This window comes from Scleropages formosus, chromosome 17 (genome assembly GCF_900964775.1).
Source record: "Scleropages formosus chromosome 17, fSclFor1.1, whole genome shotgun sequence".
NCBI classification, from domain to species: domain Eukaryota; kingdom Metazoa; phylum Chordata; class Actinopteri; order Osteoglossiformes; family Osteoglossidae; genus Scleropages; species Scleropages formosus.
The window spans coordinates 21515468-21534643 of NC_041822.1; the positions used below are offsets into that span (position 1 = coordinate 21515468).

Below are 19176 nucleotides of genomic sequence, written 5' to 3' on the forward strand. Positions count from 1 at the left end.
TCGATGGAAAGTATTCAGCTTGGGGATGTCAGGGTTGTATCGCTATTCTTTGCGAATGATGTAGTCCTCACCAGATTGTGATCCCTGGCTTGGTTGGCCATTGTTCGCAGCCAAGTGAAACAGTTGGCTTGATGGTGAGCTCCTGCAGATGTCAGGTTTTCTCTTTGAGGAGGCAGACTGATTGCTCTAGATGAAGGATTAAGGGCCTTTTTCACAAGTGGAGGCACTGACCCACAGGTTAGTGCCGCGGCATTGTTTTGCAGATGTTATAGTGGACAAAGGTTGCTGAAGCGATAGTTAAGTCCTCAGACAAAGTTCTCGGTTAACCAGTGTGTTTGCATCCTCTTCCTCACCTGAGGTCGCTTTGTGTCTTTTTTCAGTTTAGTTCATAGACAGCGGTTAAGAAGTTAATAATAAGCCAACTTGCGATTGAGGAGAGGAAAGCAGAAAAACTCCTGAGCGAAAGAAACCGGAGGAAAGTGAGCCTTTTGGGGTCCAGGTATTGGTGGTTGTCACCCCTCCTGGTCATAACAGTGGGCCTGTGTTTGCAGTATCAGTTTACATTATTTATTTATTTAATTAATTATTTGTCTCACACTTTTCTCCCAAGGGACTTTGTGTTAAGCTACTTAGAATGACTAACCCATTTGCAAAGTTGGGTAATTTTTACAGGAGCAATGCAGAGTAGGTACCTTGCTCAAGAGTGCTACAGAAATATGTAGAATTTGAACCCGGGTCCTTCCGGTTGAAGGTAGCAGCTGTAACCACTACACCACCTGCTACCCCTCTAAAGCTTAAGTCCAGTTTTTTTAGGTGAGGCAGAATTGGCATCGGCAAAAACAGAAGCCATAAACCAGTCATCAAGCAGCTGATCCAGTGAGCATCAACATGCAGTCATAGTCAGGGTCTTCCCTGATGATTCAAGACCTCCTGGAAGAGTGTGGTTTCCTCCCAGGAAGTTACTGAAGGACAGGAGAGAAATGATGAGTGAAAATATTCGTGCATTTGAGATAAGAAGAGAAGGTTGAAGATAGAAATTAGATCGCTGGTGTTCCTGAAATGCTGATTTAATGCAGTGTATTCAGTCTGGATTTAAAGACCGAGGTCTACGAGGGGTTTTTCACACCATGTGGTGACTCATTGCACAGTAAGGGTCAACAGGGTGAGAAGTTCAGTAATGAGGGAGAACCTCAGAGGGTTTCAGAAGAACCGGTTAAGGTGGTTTGTGCACATCCCACAGGAAGATTTGGGGTAAACTGGAGAGATTATATCGCCCATGTATCCCCAGGAGTTGGTGTGGATAGGGAAGTCTGGTCTGTCCTGCTCAGCCTGTTGTCACTGCAGCCTCCTCTCCAGGATCAGCAGTTTGGAAGATGACTGGAATGGTTTGAAGCGTAAACTAATGACAGACATATGATATTTCTATTAAATTTATTTATTTATCTGACCCCGTTATTCTATTCCAGGAAATTTGCAGTGCTAGGATTGTACACTAAGCTGCTTACAATGATTTACCTGTTTATACAGCTCTGCAATTTTTACTGTATCGATTCAGAGTAACTACCTTGATCAAGGGCGTTATAGAAGGAGTGGGATTTGAGCCCGATGTGCCTGCTTGAACCACGGTTCCACCAGCCGACCAGTGAAACCATTGTGGTTCTAACAGTGTTTATAACATAGGTTGAATTTTTTTATATTGTCACAATTATGAAGAATAACGTGATCGCTAAAGATATGTAAAACATGACGCTTGCACCATACACTCCACAGTAAAAGGAACATTTATTTAGTGAATATATCAGATATTTGAGTTTAAAAAAGTGAAATTCAGTCTGGAAAGTTTTGACGCCCCTGGATAAAACCGCAGAGCTGTGGTGATACTTCCCAACATGAATCTGTGGACTTGAGGACATTATTTATGGCTGTAATGTGAAATATCCATTGGGCTGGACAGCTCTCGGTTGCTCCATTATGCTGAAAGAGCTGCTGTTAAAAAAGAAAAAAAAAAATAAATTAATAAAAAAATTAAAAGAAGAAAAAAGGTGACAATACCCTGAGTTCAGGGTAATGGGCAAAAGTTATATATTGAATAAAACTGAGGACAGTGCAAGACAAAAGAGTGCTGGACTGTGGACCTGGGGGCAGTGGGGCTTCTCTCTACTGCGATGAAATTGAAAATAACCTGCAAATGAGGTAGTGCATGAATATGTCATGCCATTTCATTAATGAAGTGATGAATGATTGCTGGTTTGCGGTACTCCATTCCCCGACTCTAGAACGTGTAGCTGCTGTAATTGTCAGATTCTTAAAAATGAACATTATAAGGGTGTGTAATATGCAGTAACATGAACTGAGTTACTGTAAAGAGTTTTTTCTAAATGCCAAAATCACTGCAAGCTACTGGTTACCGGAGGTGTTCCTGAGCATTCTGCGTGTGGACTTGTACCCCGAAAGTTGCTGGTTCGCGCGTCAGTGGGTTGTTGTAACCTGAAGTAAGGTACAAACTATAACAAAGTTAAATGGGCCACCAGGTGGTGCAGTGGTTAGAGCCGTCATCGTCTCATCAAATGACGCAGGTTCAAATCTCCCCTCCCGCTATACTATTCTTGCAGAAGTCCCTTACCCTAAACTGATGTAAAAATACATAATTGTATAAATGGGTAAATTATGGTAAATAACTTACCATACAAAGTTGGAGAAAAGTGTTGGATAAACTAATAAATAATTCTAAAAAATGTTTACACCTGTAAATGGGTAAAACTAAGACCAGTGTATATCTCCCTCTGTTAAAGTGTGTAATAGGCTTGTGTTGTTATAATAATAATAATAATAATAATAATAATAATAATAATAATAATAATAATAGCATAATAAAGTATCACAGAGCCATTTCTACTCAGGAACATCACCACAGAGGAAGAGACTGTACCACAAAGCAGATACCTCATGCAGGTGCTCACTGAGCGCATACCGTGGTCACAGACCTTTCTGTGTAGGGAAGGGCCGATGAGGAGGGTGGAGGACTGGGGTGCGAGTCCCACAGGTGTGCGGACCTGCTCTGTCACCTGGCCTCGAGCGCACGGCCGGCGGCAGGGCTGCTTATTTCTCGGGGGTTGGGGGCTCAGCGCTGTTCGGCCGACCCGGAGCTCCTTCCCGTGTACCCCGAGCTTTCCTCGTTGTCGGGTCGGAAGGATTTTCCCTCCGCGGTTCAAACGGGGTCGGCTTCCTTTCTCTTTCGCTTTGTAGAATCGAGCACAAAAGAACGAAGTTGCCACAGAGGCGGGAGCAATGAGAAGATCAGTGAATAAGCCCTTGTTCTGTTCCCCTTGAGTGCTCAGCTCGCCATTTGTCTGTCGCCTCCCCAGTACACACACACACACACACACACACACACTCTCTCTCTCTCTCTCTCTCTCTCTCTCTCTCTCTCTCTCTCTCTCTCTCTCTCTCTCTCGCTCCCTCTTCCAGCTGTCCCACTGGCCAGCGCTGGCAGCCTATAGTGGGGGGTGGGGTGGGATGGGGTAGAGAGTACCACGGTTATGCTGAACCCGTGAGCTGCACACTATATTGACTCTGCAGTTTCACACCCCTCCATTTTCCAGCTCCAGAAACCCCACCTCCCTTCTTCATCTTATGTCCCTGCAGTGCTGAAGGCGACGTTCAGTGTCACGTGAAGGTCATACCGCAATGAGGGTGTGCAAACAAAGGTGTGTACGAATGTGTATATATATAAACGCAGAATTAATTTTTTAGAAAAAGTCGTTTCTATAAATAAAATTTTTTGTTTAGAAATTGATAAATATAGATACACACGCAGTATAAATGATGAAAATCCTACCTGCTGATGTAGGATTTTACCTTAACAAGGGTACTGAATTGATGCTGTTAAAATTCACCAGGTGTATAAACGGATAAATCGTAGTAAATCTCCACTATATCAGCTTAGTCTAAAACTCTTTAACGAGAAGTGTCAGCTAAATTAATAAAAATTAATGATTATTGCTATTGATTATTTATTATTCAGAAGGGGTGCGGTGGCGCAGTGGGTTGGACCACGGTCCTGTTGTCCGGTGGGTCTGGGGTTCGAGTCCCGCTTGGGGTGCCTTGCGACGGACTGGCGTCCCGTCCTGGGTGTGTCCCCCTCCCCCTCCGGCCTTACGCCCTATGTTACCGGGTAGGCTCCGGTTCCCTGCGACCCCGTACGGGACAAGCGGTTCTGAAAGTGTGTGTGTGTGTGTGTGTGTGTGTGTGTGTGTGTGTGTGTTTATTATACTGCTACTTATTTGGCTCATCTTAAGCAACATACACATTTATTAAGCAGATCAAGGTAAGTGTCCAGTTAAGTGGTAGAACAACAGTAAATTTATTTAGTAGACCAGTTTGCCAAGGTGAACTTGAGTGTAAAAGTAAATATATTAATTCATCATGCGATGTGCTGCTCTCCGCGTGGTGAATTATGGCTGAAGGGAAGATGGCGCTTAGGGTGGGGGTGGGTGATGCCTAGCAGGACCGTCTCCTGGCTCCCCATCGCTCACCCGGCCGCTCGCCAAATGTGTCCAGGTTGTTCGTATTTCATGTTTTACCCTGACAGATGTCGGTATTGTTCTTTCCTGCCAGTCTCCATTAGCATAATAAACTGTACAGGAGGGCCAGTGACAGCCAATCAGAGTGATGCCTGTCTGAATGCTTTGCCCACGGTAGCCAATCAGAGTGATGCCTGTCTGAATGCCTTGCCCACAGTAGCCAATCAGAGTGAGGCCTGTATGAAAGCCTTCCAAACCTTCAGTCTACGTCTTCTATAAAAGTTACTGAGTAAAATCCAATATTTTTTTTTTTCTTTAAATTATTGTTGGTTTTCAACTGGAGGTGCGGAGGTGCAGCGGGTTGGCCCGGGCCTGCTCTCCGGTAGGTCTGGGGTTCGAGTCCCGCTTGGGGTGCCTTGCGACGGACTGGCGTCCCGTCCTGGGTGTGTCCCCTCCCCCTCCAGTCTTGCGCCCCGTGTTGCCGGGTTAGGCTCCGGCTCGCCGCGACCCTGCTTGGGACAAGCGGTTTCAGACAGTGCGTGTGTGTATTTCTCAAATAGTGTGTCAGTGGGGACAGCGGGGAGGTTGAACTTTAGAGATGCCTTCAGTGAAACGAGTCGGGATCTCCCTCCGACACGACACCCCACTGGAGGACGAGGCCATTAGAGACACATTCCTTGTGGTCTCCTGTAGGCCCTGTAAAGACCCATACTACATCACCATGATTTCTACCTCTCCACCCCCCGATCCTGAGTACCGATTCCGTTTCGAGTTCTCGCTTTTCTCCACAGCGAGCCGCATTGGAACAGCTACCGATCTCTCGGTTCCTGTGAAGTGGGTGTGTTAACAAGCCTCGCGCTGCGGAGCCCAAGTTATCTTTCATTCCTACCAGGTTTCGCTTCCTGCCAGGACTCGCGCACAAGGCTGGCGAAACTTGCGGTGGTTTTCAAAAGGTTAGATCAAACCTGTCTTATATATTGTTATTCTTCCCCATTCCGTCCCCATGGCGACCGAGAGCCGGTGTGTGCTGATTTGTTGAATTATTTTAAATTGTCGTGCTTTGTGTGTGAGCATATCCTGAAGGGTTCCGTGTTGCAATGTTAAAATGTACATGCCAGCACATGTAGATATTTTGTTTTAGTGCTGTGATCAACGGATCCTGCTCTCCTCTATTCCCGGATCCCGAACCTGCAGCTTTGTTTTTTTTTTAATACTTAACAAGTGGGTCAGAGCAGCACAGAGGCAGAATGAGTACACAGAGAAAATGCAAATGCATGGATTTACATTTCTCTGACACTTTTCTCCAAAGATGTTAAGGTACCTTGATTATTTACTTCTTCATACAGCTGGGTAACTTTGCTTGAGTAATTTAGGCTGAGCGCCTTGATCAGCAGTACTGCAGATGGAGGAGGGATTCGAACCTGCGACCTTTGGGTCAAAAGGCAGCAGCCCAAATCATACAGATTTCATTAGAATTTAGATCCAGATCAGGTCTTAAGTTTTCCAGTGGAAGTAAGTTAGACTGTTGGGTCAAGCATGTATTTGTAGAGCGAGCTTATGGTGTGGACCATACCATACATTTTGTTGCCAAATATGTAAGAGAAGTCAGCTTGTGATCCATAATTTGATCAAGAAGGGAATTCAGGATATGACTCAACAAGTGTGTAGAGTAGGTCACTGACTCATCCTCCCCTATATACCTGTTTAATCCCATCCCAAATTCCCGTCTTGATCAAGGTATGGATCACGAGTTGACTGAGGCCACACACAACCCTTCAGGATATGCTCATACACAAAGCACGGTAATTCACTTGAACTGCAGGAGGAGAAGTCCAGAACATGCAAACTGCACATGGACCGAACCAGATTCGAACCCACGCCCAAACAGCCCAGTCGCTGGGAGGCAACAGAGCAAGTTACTGCACCACCACGCTGCCCATGTTTCCTGGCAACCTCCTAAATAGCTGATGAACACCTTCCAGGAAGAAGACCTGGATACATTCAGGAAGGTTGTGGGTTCATAGCACCGCGGTGGTCTCGTCTGCGCCTTCCTGTCCGGTCCTCTAAATGATGCCGCGGTCTTGCTAGTGCAGTTGAAGAGGAAATTAAAAAGGGTGTAAAATGTTTCTGCTCCTTACAGAAGATCAAGTGCCCAGGCCAGTGTGTGCGCTATAAATTATTCAGGCTCCCGTGTGTGTGTGTGTGTGTGTGTGTGTGTGTGTGTGTGTGTGTGTGTGTGTGTGTGTGTGTGTGTGTGTGTGTGTGTGTGTGTGGGGTCAGTGGTGTCACTGCCTCATTGGTCCTTCCAACCCCCTCTTACTGAGCTGTGCTTCATCTGGATGCTTTGGCTTGTAGAGGTTCAACAGAGAGGAGTGTATTACTAGGCTTTATATGTGTGTTTTTACACTCCGTCCTGATTTATTACACACACAGGCTGGAAAACATGCTGCAGAGAACATCTCGTCGTGTTCATGGCTGCAACGTCCTTCAGTGTTTTATTTTTGGAGACCTCCCACAATGTCAGGCTTTGTACTGCGGAGGTCACATGAACAATTAAATATGTTGGATGAGGAACAGTAGATTCTTTCTCTCTCTCTCTCTCTCTCTCTCTCTCTCTCTCTCTCTCTCTCTCTCTCTCTCTCTCTCTCTCTCTCTCTCACACACACACACGCATTTTTTTTTTTTTTTTTTTATGGAATGTCTCCTGTGATGCTGTGCTGTGTTTGACAGCAGTGTGTTCCTCAAATATCTGAAGAAATTGACAGTAACACACTGCTCCATACTGGTCCATACCGATAATGTATGTGAGACTGTGGTAAATACCAGTATTGTACTTATTGTCTTCTAGATTCACATGTATTTTATCGGCAGGTCATATGCAGGGTGGTGCACATGGTAGGAGTGACAGAGATTGCAGGTTTGAATCCCACCTCCTGCTCTAGTGCCCTTGGGCAGAGTACCTACTCTCAGCTGATACCACTGCAGGTGGTGTAAACATAAGTAAATCAATGTAAATAGCTTAACGTTTTAAGCTTTGGAGAAAAGTGTCCTATAAATGAACAAATGTAAGTAACCAACATGGTGAGAGATCAGTGTGTGCAGATGCTTGGGTTTCATCTTGGAGGTGAGGTGTGTGTGTGTGTGTGTGTGTGTGTGTGTGTGTGTGTGTGTGTGTGTGTGTGTGTGTCTTGTAGGACCCAACAGGTAAATTTATTTATTACACACACAGGCTGGTAAATAGTACCAGCACTCCAGTGGTAAATGGTAAGTAGGTAAAACCCACCAGATTCTGTATTACCTTTAATCAAAGTACTTGTACTTGTGTTGAATTAATACAGTAATAATGTATAAATGAATAAATCATTGTAAGGAACTTGGTGTATAAACCTAACACGGAATGTCACTATGAACAGAAGTGTCAGTTAAAAAGTACACAGATTTACAGCTCAATAAAGTGTTTAAAGCACTATCTTTAAATTTCCATCATTTTTATAATTTATTTCTTGAACCCATAAAAATAGGTGAATCATAATGATACTTTGGGGTTAGCTGTTATTTTAACGAAATTATCCTGATGTGGACCTTTACAGTATATTGGTGTGTGTGACTGGTCCACACCGGGTGAAATTCACTTATCACTTTACCATATTGTACATAAACATGGTTTCTAAGGACGGGGGATCTGTTCTCTCTTTGGAGCTCCCTTTTTCATTGCCTTTTACCACGTTTGTGAAGAGCACAAAAAGAACCTGCGGAAGGGCTCTTTTCGCTTGGTCTGCAGGTCATTACTGTGTTTTTGAATGACCAGTTTGCCCTCCAATAAGCTGCAGGCTCCACTTGCCCTTTTTTTAAAATTTTTCTTTATTTTTTTTTTTTTAATATTATCTGCCCATCAGAGCAAATATTTCCAAGGCACAGGGGCTCCCTATGACCCGAGAGGGACTTTGTATCACCTGTTTACGCAGCGATCCTCTTTCTTTCCGTCCTACCCCCCCTCCCCACCTTTGCAAAGCCTGTCGTTTAACCGATCCTTTCCAGGATGGTGAATGGTGTGTTTCCGGTGCCCTGGGGTACTCCTTGCTCTCCGGAGTTGGGTCAGAGCACTGCCAGGCAAAAGGTCAAATGCTATTTAATCGGCGTCAGCCCTCAAACGAAAGCGCTTGCCCCCGCACGCTACTGGCGCGCTCGCCGTCCCGGCCGTGCCGAGCGGCCGGAGGTAAGTGCATTGCTGTTTCCCAGCGCTCGTTTCGTTAGCTCACGTGGACCCGCTTCTCCCGACCCCAGCGGGTCCAGTGTGGCCCGGTGCGGTAGTTGCTCGTTTCTCTAAGTGCTGACGGCCGTTAAGAGGTGGATTCCGTGTGAGATCGTCCCGTGACTCTACTACTGTCCTGGTACATCGGGGGGGGGGTGGCTGATGTTAAAGAAGAAGTTCACAGCTGCTGGCTCTTTAGAACTCGTGGGTCTGGGTTCATTGAGCAATCTTTTTTTTTTTTTTTTTAAAATAGACTTTTGTGTTATGGGGGGTGCGGTGCCGCAGTGGGTTGGACCAGGTCCTGCTCTCCGGTGGGTCTGGGGTTCGAGTCCCGCTTGGGGTGCCTTGCGATGGACTGGCGTCCCGTCCTGGGTGTGTCCCCTCCCCCTCCGGCCTTGCGGCCTGAGTTGCTGGGTTAGGCTCCGGTTCTCCGCGACTCAGTATGGGACAAGCGGTTTCAGATGGTGTGTGTGTGTGTGTGTGTGTGTGTGTGTGTGTGTGTGTGTGTGTGTGTGTGTGTGTGTGTGAATTTTGTGTTATATTGTTCATAAATAAATACTCACTCACTCTCAAAAATCACTTATCTCAACGCAGGGCCACGGTGATCTACAGTCTATTTCAGAAGCATAGGGCACAGGCAAGGCACACCCTGCATGAGATACGTGTAGCGACACACACACACACACACAGTCATTCACACACGCACACACTTCGGGTAATTTAGTGTCATAAAAACGCTCATTTCTCCAATTGGGGGAAAAAATACATAGATTTACAGAGTGTTTAATTTTTAATCAAGTGTTTAAAGTCTCATCATTGAATTTCCATCCTTATCGTTTTTATTTCTAGTGTTGAAAGCTTATTTCCTGCCAGCGCATGATCTTGTATCTTTTCTTCATCTCTCTTCTACATTGTGAGAGGAGACTGGATGAGACAACTTTTTTTTTTTTTTATCTTTTAGTACAGGAAGTCCGTTTGATTTACATCTGAATGCATTTTACCCTGCTTTCTGTGTATTTTCATTTTTATTCTTTTCCTGTCGGTAACAGTGCCTTTGTTAAAATGTGTTTAAACACACACACACACACACACACACACACACACACGGATAGTTGAAAGTATAGCTGTGTCTTGTTTTACCATGAAATGGCCTTTTAATAAGAATCAGTGTTTCTCATGTGACAAAATAGGTGTCTAATGACCAAATTCTCATGTTTCTTAGCGGGAATCGTGTGCGTAGTAGGAACACGCGAGTAGTGCAGGTGCAAAAATAAGTGAAATTCAAGTTGCATTGGTTACACCAAATAGGTGAGTAGAATCAGGGGTGTGAATCATAATCGTTTATTGTTTTTAAAACTTTTTTGCGGTGTGTTTATTAAGCATATAAGTCTGGTTCTGTCATGGGAGAGACAGAAATGTTCAAATGGTCTGAAGTTACCCATTCGTGCCCAGGTGAGTTTCAGATAAGGTCCCAGATGAGACTGGGGGTGAACTTCTCCCCCGAAGCGACGCATCCAGTGCGAGCTGCTCCGGGTCGGGCCGTATCGGGTGCTGCGAAGAGCTGCGGTCCAGATAAAACCCTGCTTGGCGCTCGAGTGGAAGGGGTTTGGCGTTGAGGAGGGGAGGGATCAGACATGCGATTTGAGCCGTGTCACGTTGGTGTTACCCTCTGGGGGGTTGCACATGGCATCCGAACGCCTTTAACGCGACGCCCCCCGGGTTCACCTTTCCGTCGTCCTATATACTGCTTCTTCTATCAGAACTTTGATGGCGGGGAATAATTTTGAAGCCACAATCCCGACCTACGGACAGGCGCGTTGAACAGCTTGCCTGCGGTGCTTTGCCAAACATTCCCTTCCCTCGTGACCTGAAAGTCTGCCGTCGGCTAACATGGTCAGCGGGGCGTTCTGGATGGTCAGCGTTCAGCTTCTGGTCTTTGATCAGTACAAACGCCAACTCCAATATCCTTTCAGCACCAGTTTCTTCTCTTCCTGGATGTGCGACCTCATCGTATTTTGCCTATTTACAACTTTTATGCATCATAAATATCATTTCCTTCATCTGATTGCCATAAGGCTTCCTGACATCTGAACACCTCACATTAATGACCACCAGAAATGAGAGGACACCCACACCCTACCCCAGGTAAATAAGGTAAATAAGGTCTATGAATCATCAATTCCAAAAGGAAGCATAGAACTTATGATAATCATTAGTGAAGAAGTTGTTAAAAGGTATAGAATATTTAGTGATCATCTTTGCTTCATAATTACTCAATAAACAGTTATAAATTATTGCCAAATATTGGATGGGACACAGTTCAAGGGTTAAGACCCATGGCTGTGAGTTTACCGTGGTCAGATTCAAGGCTAGTTGGGAAGAGCAACGTGCAGCATGAGCATTCATCACAGCGCGGACTTCACAGCCCGCGGCCCGAGGGTCAAGCTCATCCGGTGTGGTGCGTTCTACGTCTCCCCGCTGGCTGTTGGATCATCTGCTGTGGGTTCTTGGATTTAATCTCCATTTCCATTTGCTGAATAAATGTCCTCTCTAAGGGCCCGACTCCAGGATTTACAGCATCGTGGCAGATGGCTGCGGCACCGTCCAGCTTTCAGTGATGTGAGAAAATAAATTTAAAAAAAAAAAAAAAAAAAAAAAATCTAATCAGCCCCCCATCCCCTTCCATGAAAGCTATTCTCCAGAGTGACTGTAAGAGGTGGGCCTCGAGCCCAAGCACCAGCTGGTCATGGGCATATTTTCAGACTAGGCTGCTCTTTACCTGTTTCCAGTGCTGCCTTATTTATTTATCTGCTTGTTTTTTTATTAATTAATTTACTTGACTGTTGATGCCGCTAAAAATTTAAGTTTTTTTTAGAATTGTATTTATTCATGTTTTCTGACCATCTGATAGAAAAGGAAGAGTCCAGTAATACTGCTGCCTGGTGCTCAGGTTCTACGCACTATTTCTTTTCCCCCCATTGAACTTCTCAGATGAACTCGATTCGCACCCCGACCAGAGAGCTTCACCGCTGACGAAAACCCGTTCTACACTTTATTCCATCAGATTAGTTGGCCTGCATCTTCCACACTTTGACCCTATGTCATATCTTCATCCTCGGTTACTTTGAGGACGATGATCCTCCACAGATGCCAACAGCAAAGAAGTTGGGAGATAGAATTTGACGGCAACTTTTGGAACTTTCTGTTGTAGAAACTGTGCGTGGTAATTTTTTTTGCAGAGTATTTTGTGATTGTTAGATTTAGGAAGTCTATTAATGGGGAAATAATTGTTGTTAACTATATCTTGACTTGTAATTGATATGTTTACCAGCTCCTCTTTGGTCTACACAGCTGTGTGTGTGGGTCCCTCACCGTGGCCCCTTGGCCTTCGATCTGCCCCCTCCTCTGGGATAAAGGGTTCTGCACATGCACTTTGACCTCTCTGTTCACTGTTTGCTCTGCCCACACACTGACGGGTGTCTAGTTTATCCAAGGAGGATATTTTCAAACTCACTCTAACTCTGGGTCACTTTTGACTCTTACTCTACGCTCTCATTGTTGGGTTCTAGGCTTGAACGTGCAGTAAATCCTCGATTTAACAGACGAATTGGGAGGAGGGTGTGTTCGATATTATGTCCCTAAAACAGTGTCTGTAAGAAATCCGAAGGTCACTGAACAACAAACGACATATTCCGTAGCACCACAGCACTCGTACTTGCGTGAAGAACAGTGAATTTCCATGAAGGCCTGATTATTACATCTCGTGCTTTAGAAAGCAATAATTTATTACCCAGCTTCTCTTAAAAAAGAAAAAAAACAAGAAAGTGACCATTATGCAGTTTACTCAGAAGAGGAATCACTTTTGTCCTCTTCCACATAATAACCACACTATTACGGGGAAGTTCTCAAGTACCGTCAAATCAGCTGGAAAATAACAGGGAAGCACTGACATATGAGCCATAGAATTTACGAAAAAGATCTCAAGTCCACTAAATTGAGGTTTGATAAATGGAGGGTTTTTTACATATATATATATGTGTGTGTGTGTGTGTGTGTGTGTGTGTGTGTGTGTGTGTGTGTGTGTGTATATATATATATGTATATATATTATATATACACACACGCGCGCACACACACAGTATATATAAAACTTAGATATACACATAAATAAATACACAAATGACTGGTTGCTTATATACACAGCGTTGCTCTGGGCACCTGCCCACCTCCAATTACCCACCCCTCAGCTGTTTTGCATCCTGACTGGTTTTGTGGTTTCTACCTAATATGTCACTTCTAAAGTCCGGCTCTTTGAAAGAGGGGCTCAGAAATCATTTGCTTTCGTTTACAATTATTTCTTTAGATGGTGCTATTCTGGGGGGTGCAGTGGCGCAGTGGGTTGGACCACAGTCCTACTTTCCGGTGAGTCTGGGGTTCGAGTCCCGCTTGGGGTGCCTTGCGATGCCTTGCGATGGACTGGCGTCCTGTCCTGGGTATGTCCCCTCCCCCTCCGGCCTTACGCCCTGTGTCACCGGGTAGGCTCCGGTTCCCTGTGACCCCGTATGGGACAAGCGGTTCTGAAAATGTGTGTGTGTGTGTGTGTGTGTGTGTGGGGGGTGCTATTCTCTAAAATGGGGGATGCGGTGGCATGGCGGGCTTGGCCAGGTCTTGCCATATTGCAGGTTTGGCGTTCATGTCTTGCTTGGGGTGCCTTGTGGTGGACTGGCGTCCTGTCCTGGGTGTGTCCCCTCCCTCTCCAGCCTTGTGCCCTGTGTGCCAGGTTAGGTTCCAGCATGCTGCAACCCCACTGGGGACCAACGATTTGTGTGTGTGTTCTCCAAAGCGTCATTTCTGCAGTAAGTTACTTGCAATGACATACCTTTTCATACAGGGGACAGGAGTAGCATAGTGGTTAGAGCTGTTGCTGTTGGACCCAAAGGTTGCTGGTTTGATCCCCACCTCTATTTGTAGTACCCTTGGGCAAGGTACACACATTTGCAGAAGGTGCTTGTCCCAGGCAGGTCATGGCGAACTGGAGCCTAACCTGGCAACACAGGGTGTAAGGCTGGAGGGGGTGGGGACACACCCCAGACAGGATGCCAGTCTGCTGCAAGACACCCCCAGCAGGACTTGAACCCCAGACCCACTAGAGAGGAGAACCTAGCCAAGCCCACTGTGCCCCTTGAGCAAGGTACTTAATCTCAGTTGCTCCAATAACATTACCCAACTGTATAAATTGGTAAATAATTGTAGGTAGACTAACCTTGTAAGTGGTTTAGAGAAAAGCATCAGCTAAATGAATAAATGTAAATACAGCTGGGTAAATGTTACTGGAGCAGTTTAGGGTAAGAGGTACCTTGATCAGGGGCAGTACAGCAAGAATGGGATTCACACCCAGGCCTTCTGAGCAGAAGGTGGCAGCTCTAATCACTACACTGTCTACTCTGGAGATGTGCAGATGGGAGGGAGGGCTGTCACTTCTCCTTGGTTCTGCCTCTGGATAGCAGCTGTGAATGGAGTGGATCCATCTTTACATTATTTGGGCAAATCTAGGGCAATGCATGTGAATTATCTGGTTATTTATAGCTCTTTTGCATCTTGATGCTGCAATACAGAAAGCACATATTAAAAACAGTATAGCGAATGCGTTATTTGCCATGGAGAAATGGAAATGTAAGAAGTAATTTTTGCATTCGACGTATCCTGAGAATTCTTGTCATTCATTATTTTTCCAAATAGTGTAATTTCTCATTTTGATTCTTGTTCTGTTGCATGAACGCACCTGCTTGTGAGGTATGTGCACAAGAGGGATGAAATAATTACTGCCACGTTGTGCCATTTCGGAGGTACATCACATGGATTTCACTGTCCATATTTCTGCTGCTCTGTCTCACGTCTCGCAGTGCACTTGTATGTGCAAGATAATAAAAAATATTCATTGTGATTTTGTGTGAGATCATTGCAAAGTGATAGGTATTTAATCGTATTTTAAGTTCAGGTTCCTTATCGTTGGTAAGCGTAATTGTACGCCGGAGTCACTCTTGCCCTGGGCATCAGTTAGTGAAGCCGTAGCTGGAGATCTCAAGTGCGGGCGTTGTTAATGCCCTTGCCATTAGTACGCTCTTTGGAATTGAAGCTGAATTCTGGGAAAGATTCCACAGCCATAGACTTTTTAATTGGGGCGAGCGATAAGGACGATGCAGAAAATGAGAGCGGTAATCGTGCGGGTCGTGAGGGTGGACCCAGCTATCTTTGTGGTGTTCATACATGGCTACCCTGAAACTGCTCCCAGAAAATTGTGCTCTCTATTGTGCTCTCAAAAATGACTCTGCCACCTGAAAAACAATAGTAAAAATTAACTTTGAAAACATTAGAAATGGCTCAGAAAGGTGATAAAAGTGCCCTTTGATGAATTTCCATTTATTTCTTTATTATTTGTACTGTATAATCACGGAAGGGCACTCCTGCTGAGAGGCATCGGCTGTGACATGTCAAGTTTTGGAAAATTAGGCCGATATTTATACTGACCTGGATACCTATGTTACTGTACATAGACTATATTTGTACTTGTGAAACATACTGGTCTTTTGTTCTAGACATGTCCACACAGGTCACCTGTCTCTGGGTTAAAAAAAAAAAAAAAAAAAAAAAAAAGATGAAGATGGGCAGGCAGCCATTGACAACTGGATGCCTACAGGTTTACTTTTTTATTTTTTTTAATAGCTCTCAGTGGGAGTTTTTTTTTTTGTTTGTTTTCTTCTCCTCAGCTGCCAGCTGATTTCTTCCAGTAGTTTTCTATAACTGCTGTTACTCTTTATTGTAACTTTGTATTTTGTAATGTCCTCATCTTTGATCAACACTGTTGTTGCAAAGAGCCCATTATTGAAATATATTGTATGTATTTATTTATTTATTTATTTATTTATTTATTTATTTTTTTGTAGACATACAACAAAGTATACACAATTCCATTTGTCAATAGACAAATTTCAAAACAAACACATGGTTATCAAAACACAGCTTGTTTGTCTGATAGCAGCATTTTGCTGCTACACCTATCCCAAGTCTGCTAAATGAATAATTGTGAATTAAGTAGCTACCTACTGAAATGAAAATCTTTACAGATGATCATAGCGATGGTGGTGGGCTAATTGTTTTAGCTATCAGGAGTTCAAAAAACAAATGGGTTCAACAGAGATGAGTTTTGAGGCCCTTCTTGAATCCTTGGAGGGTTTCGGCAGTTGTGGGTGCAGAGTGAATTTTGTCCACGACATAGGGGTCTTAACTGAGAACATATGGGTGCAACCACAAATCAGCCAGAGAGGGAGGAACAAAGTGCTCTTCCTGGGGTGTAGGGAATCAGTACTAGTAGGAGAAGATCTTTTGGCTATCCTATAGACCAGAACCAGAGTTTTGGGCTTGGTTCAGGCAGCTACAGGAAGCCAGCAGATGACAGGTTATGGTTGCATTCCATCATTGTTCCATCGGGAGAGTTCCCTGTTACACACAGTAGATGAGGAAGACCAGAAAAGTTGTGTTTGGCTTGGTTTGGTGTGGCTCCGTTCCATCCTGTATACCAGAGTCACATAGGGGCCAGATACGGCTCACTTGACCATGTTTAGTCTGCAGGGTCACGAGAAGATGAAGTTCATTCTCTTCAAAATCAGGCAAGTTTTGAAGCTACTCTTGAATCTCGTTGGTTACTGGGTGGGTGGCATACATCCCACTTCAGTGTTCTCAGTTCCATCCAGGAGGGGTTCTGCAAAGTTCTTGTGCTGAAAAGATCCACTAAATATGAAGTGGTATAAATAGGTAAAATTGCAAGTCGTGAAAGCATCAGTCAAACCACAAAATAAGTCTTGAGCAGTGCTGTCTGGTTAGGCTGTCTTGTTATATTTAAGCTTCCATATAATTTTCTCTGTCATCATGTCGTACATGGTGACTCCACATCTCCTCTTATAGTGCTTGTCTTTGTTGTTTATGGTGAAATGAGATCAGAGACAAAACCGGGGCTGTTCTCTGCAGCTGAAAACCGGGGGTGTTCTCTGCAATTCCCCGTCATTGTTTGTGTGAGTCAAGGCATTGATGGGTTGAGTCATTTACGGTACTGTTTGAGCTCCAGGAACTTCAAGCAGTTTGAGGCTGGGTGCATGGGTCACGGGTTAAACTGGCTAAACATCTCAATACTGAGCTATATACTACTGTGGAACTGCAGCACTTTCGTAATCTAATAACCAGGACTTAAAACGTTGTGAAGGTATAGACTTGTGGGGTTCTGAACACTTTGCGCTCGGTTTAATTCACAGCATTAGGTCTCTCACACGGTGTAAGGTTTTGGCATTAGGTATTTCCCACGCTCGATTTTCCATCTGAATGTCCATAGGCTGTTGATGCAGGACCGTCAGCAGCATAGTTACACCTAAAGTCAATTTTGGTTAAAATGATGACCCCTGAAAGGTGGAGTGAAAGTGAGGGACGCCTGCGACTCAAGAGTTGGACTTCCACATCCATTTGGAAAAGATGTGGCTGAATAGGGGTAGAGATGTTGACAACCTTCAGTGCCTGCTGCTGGGCTTGGAACTCATGCTTGATGTTGGGGATCCCCTCAGGCTTGGGTTTGCTTGCATTTTCCGTTCCCTGCAGAGCTGCCCTTTTCTCAGTGCCGACTGTCCGTTGAGTCTGTCATGTTCTTTTTAAACACTCTCTGTGTGGCGTTTTGTTCCCTTTCCAGAATTTGCCTTTATGTTGCTGCCAGTCAGCTGCTCTTCTTTTATTTCCTTCAAGCTTCCTTTCCTGCCCTGTGGGGGGAGTCGGGGGCCTGGATGATGTCACACTGGAGTTGTTGTTGTTTACCCGCGTGAGTAGCTCTTGACACATCCCCCGGACCCTCCCCATTCCAATGTGCACGACACCACTTGGGGAAGGAGTGAAGGGACCAAGAGGAGAGCCTGGTCACACCAGAGGGAGAGAGGAGGAAGCAGTTAAGCATAGTGTGAAGGAGGATGAGGCAGTGGAGGAGGAAGAAAAAGAGGAGTAGGAGGCCTGGCACCCCACTGCCTCAGTGTAGCTCCACTCACAAAAGCAAGAGCAGAACGGTAAACAGAATACCACACACTCGGTTGCCGTGGTAACAAGCCACGTCTCCACTGATGTGATGTTTCAGAAATCGAGCTTGGACAACACCTGCAGTTCTCAGTGGGTCTGAAGTACCAGCCTGCCAGGAGGGAGGGGGGATCTTTTCACACTTCATATTAATATTTAACATGATCTATTTAACATTTTCTTTTATAACTCCACTGTCTTGTTAATGCTTCCCATCTAATATATATGCTGGCCATGTGACATTGCTTTTGAAATCTTTTATATTACAAACAAATCTGAGCGTGCGCATGTGTGTTTGTGCATGTTTTTTTTTTTTTCTCAACATGGTATTAATCCTGCTCGCAGAAATAGAGCAGTAACTAAAAATTTATGATGGAATCTCACCCTTGCAAATCACTGTTGACACTGCACATTCCCCACCAATTTAAATGCTCCAGCTTGTCCCCCGTTGTTTTGTTTTCCGAGGAATTAAATTTCAAATGGGATCCATCCTCTTTAAAAATGCACATTAGTGCACTGTCTGTATTTTATTCATATGCTCCTGTCTGGAGTCTGAAACGCACCATTTGTGTTTACATCAGACAGACTAATGGACCCAGTTGCTCAGTGACACAGCAGGAAAGGCTGAATCCCTCTTCAAATTTTTTTTTCCACTGTACGGGTCTCTCATATGCTGCTTACTGTATGTAGCTTGAATTTCATATATATTATCACATCCTGCTCTTCTGTTTGTATATCTTTATTGCATATTTCCCACTGGTGTTGCCATTAAAAAAAAAAAAAAAAAAAAGACTTCCTTTGCAGTAATCAGAATCTTAGAGTCTTGGTAAAATCTTGGTTCCCAAGGTTACGTCCGCGTGACGTTCAGCCGTAATTGCAAGAATAAGAGACATTTATAGGCTTCTCGCTAAGAAAAGCACACGTAGGTTTAATATTACGGATGTTCTCGGAGACGGTCGCATGGGTTTAATGGGGAGGTAATGAAAAATTTTCTGCCTGATGAGAATGGCTGGTATACAGGGGTCATGAGTTTGTTCAGCAGTTCTGTACCCAAAGTATTTAATAGTAAGGAGATAATATATTAAAAAAATAAATAAATAAATTTAAAAAAAAAAAAATGTAAAAATGTTTTTCTCCAATGTACGAGTGGTCCTCGTAGAGTTTACACGTTCTGTCCATGTTCACGTGGCTGTTCCCCAAATGTTCTGGTTTCCTCCCACAGTCCAAAGATGCGTTTCGGGTGAATTACTTTGAGGTTTACGTTTATTTCTGCCCTATGCTTCCGGGATAGGCTCCGGA

General features: G+C 44.5%; 1 protein-coding gene across 2 annotated transcripts in view; it reads left to right on the forward strand.

Moving 5' to 3' along the window:
- The window catches only part of ralgps1 (Ral GEF with PH domain and SH3 binding motif 1), a 147903-nt gene that overhangs the window by 10806 nt on the left and 117921 nt on the right, over nucleotides 1-19176 (forward strand). Inside the window, exon 1 of one of the 2 annotated variants that reach the window (XM_018758380.1) lies at nucleotides 8494-8739. The exons of the other annotated variant lie outside the window; for it this stretch is intronic. The gene's annotated coding sequence lies outside the window, so the exon portion shown is untranslated. Of the gene's footprint in view, nucleotides 1-8493; nucleotides 8740-19176 lie in introns of those variants that run through there. 2 annotated transcript variants of the gene reach the window in all.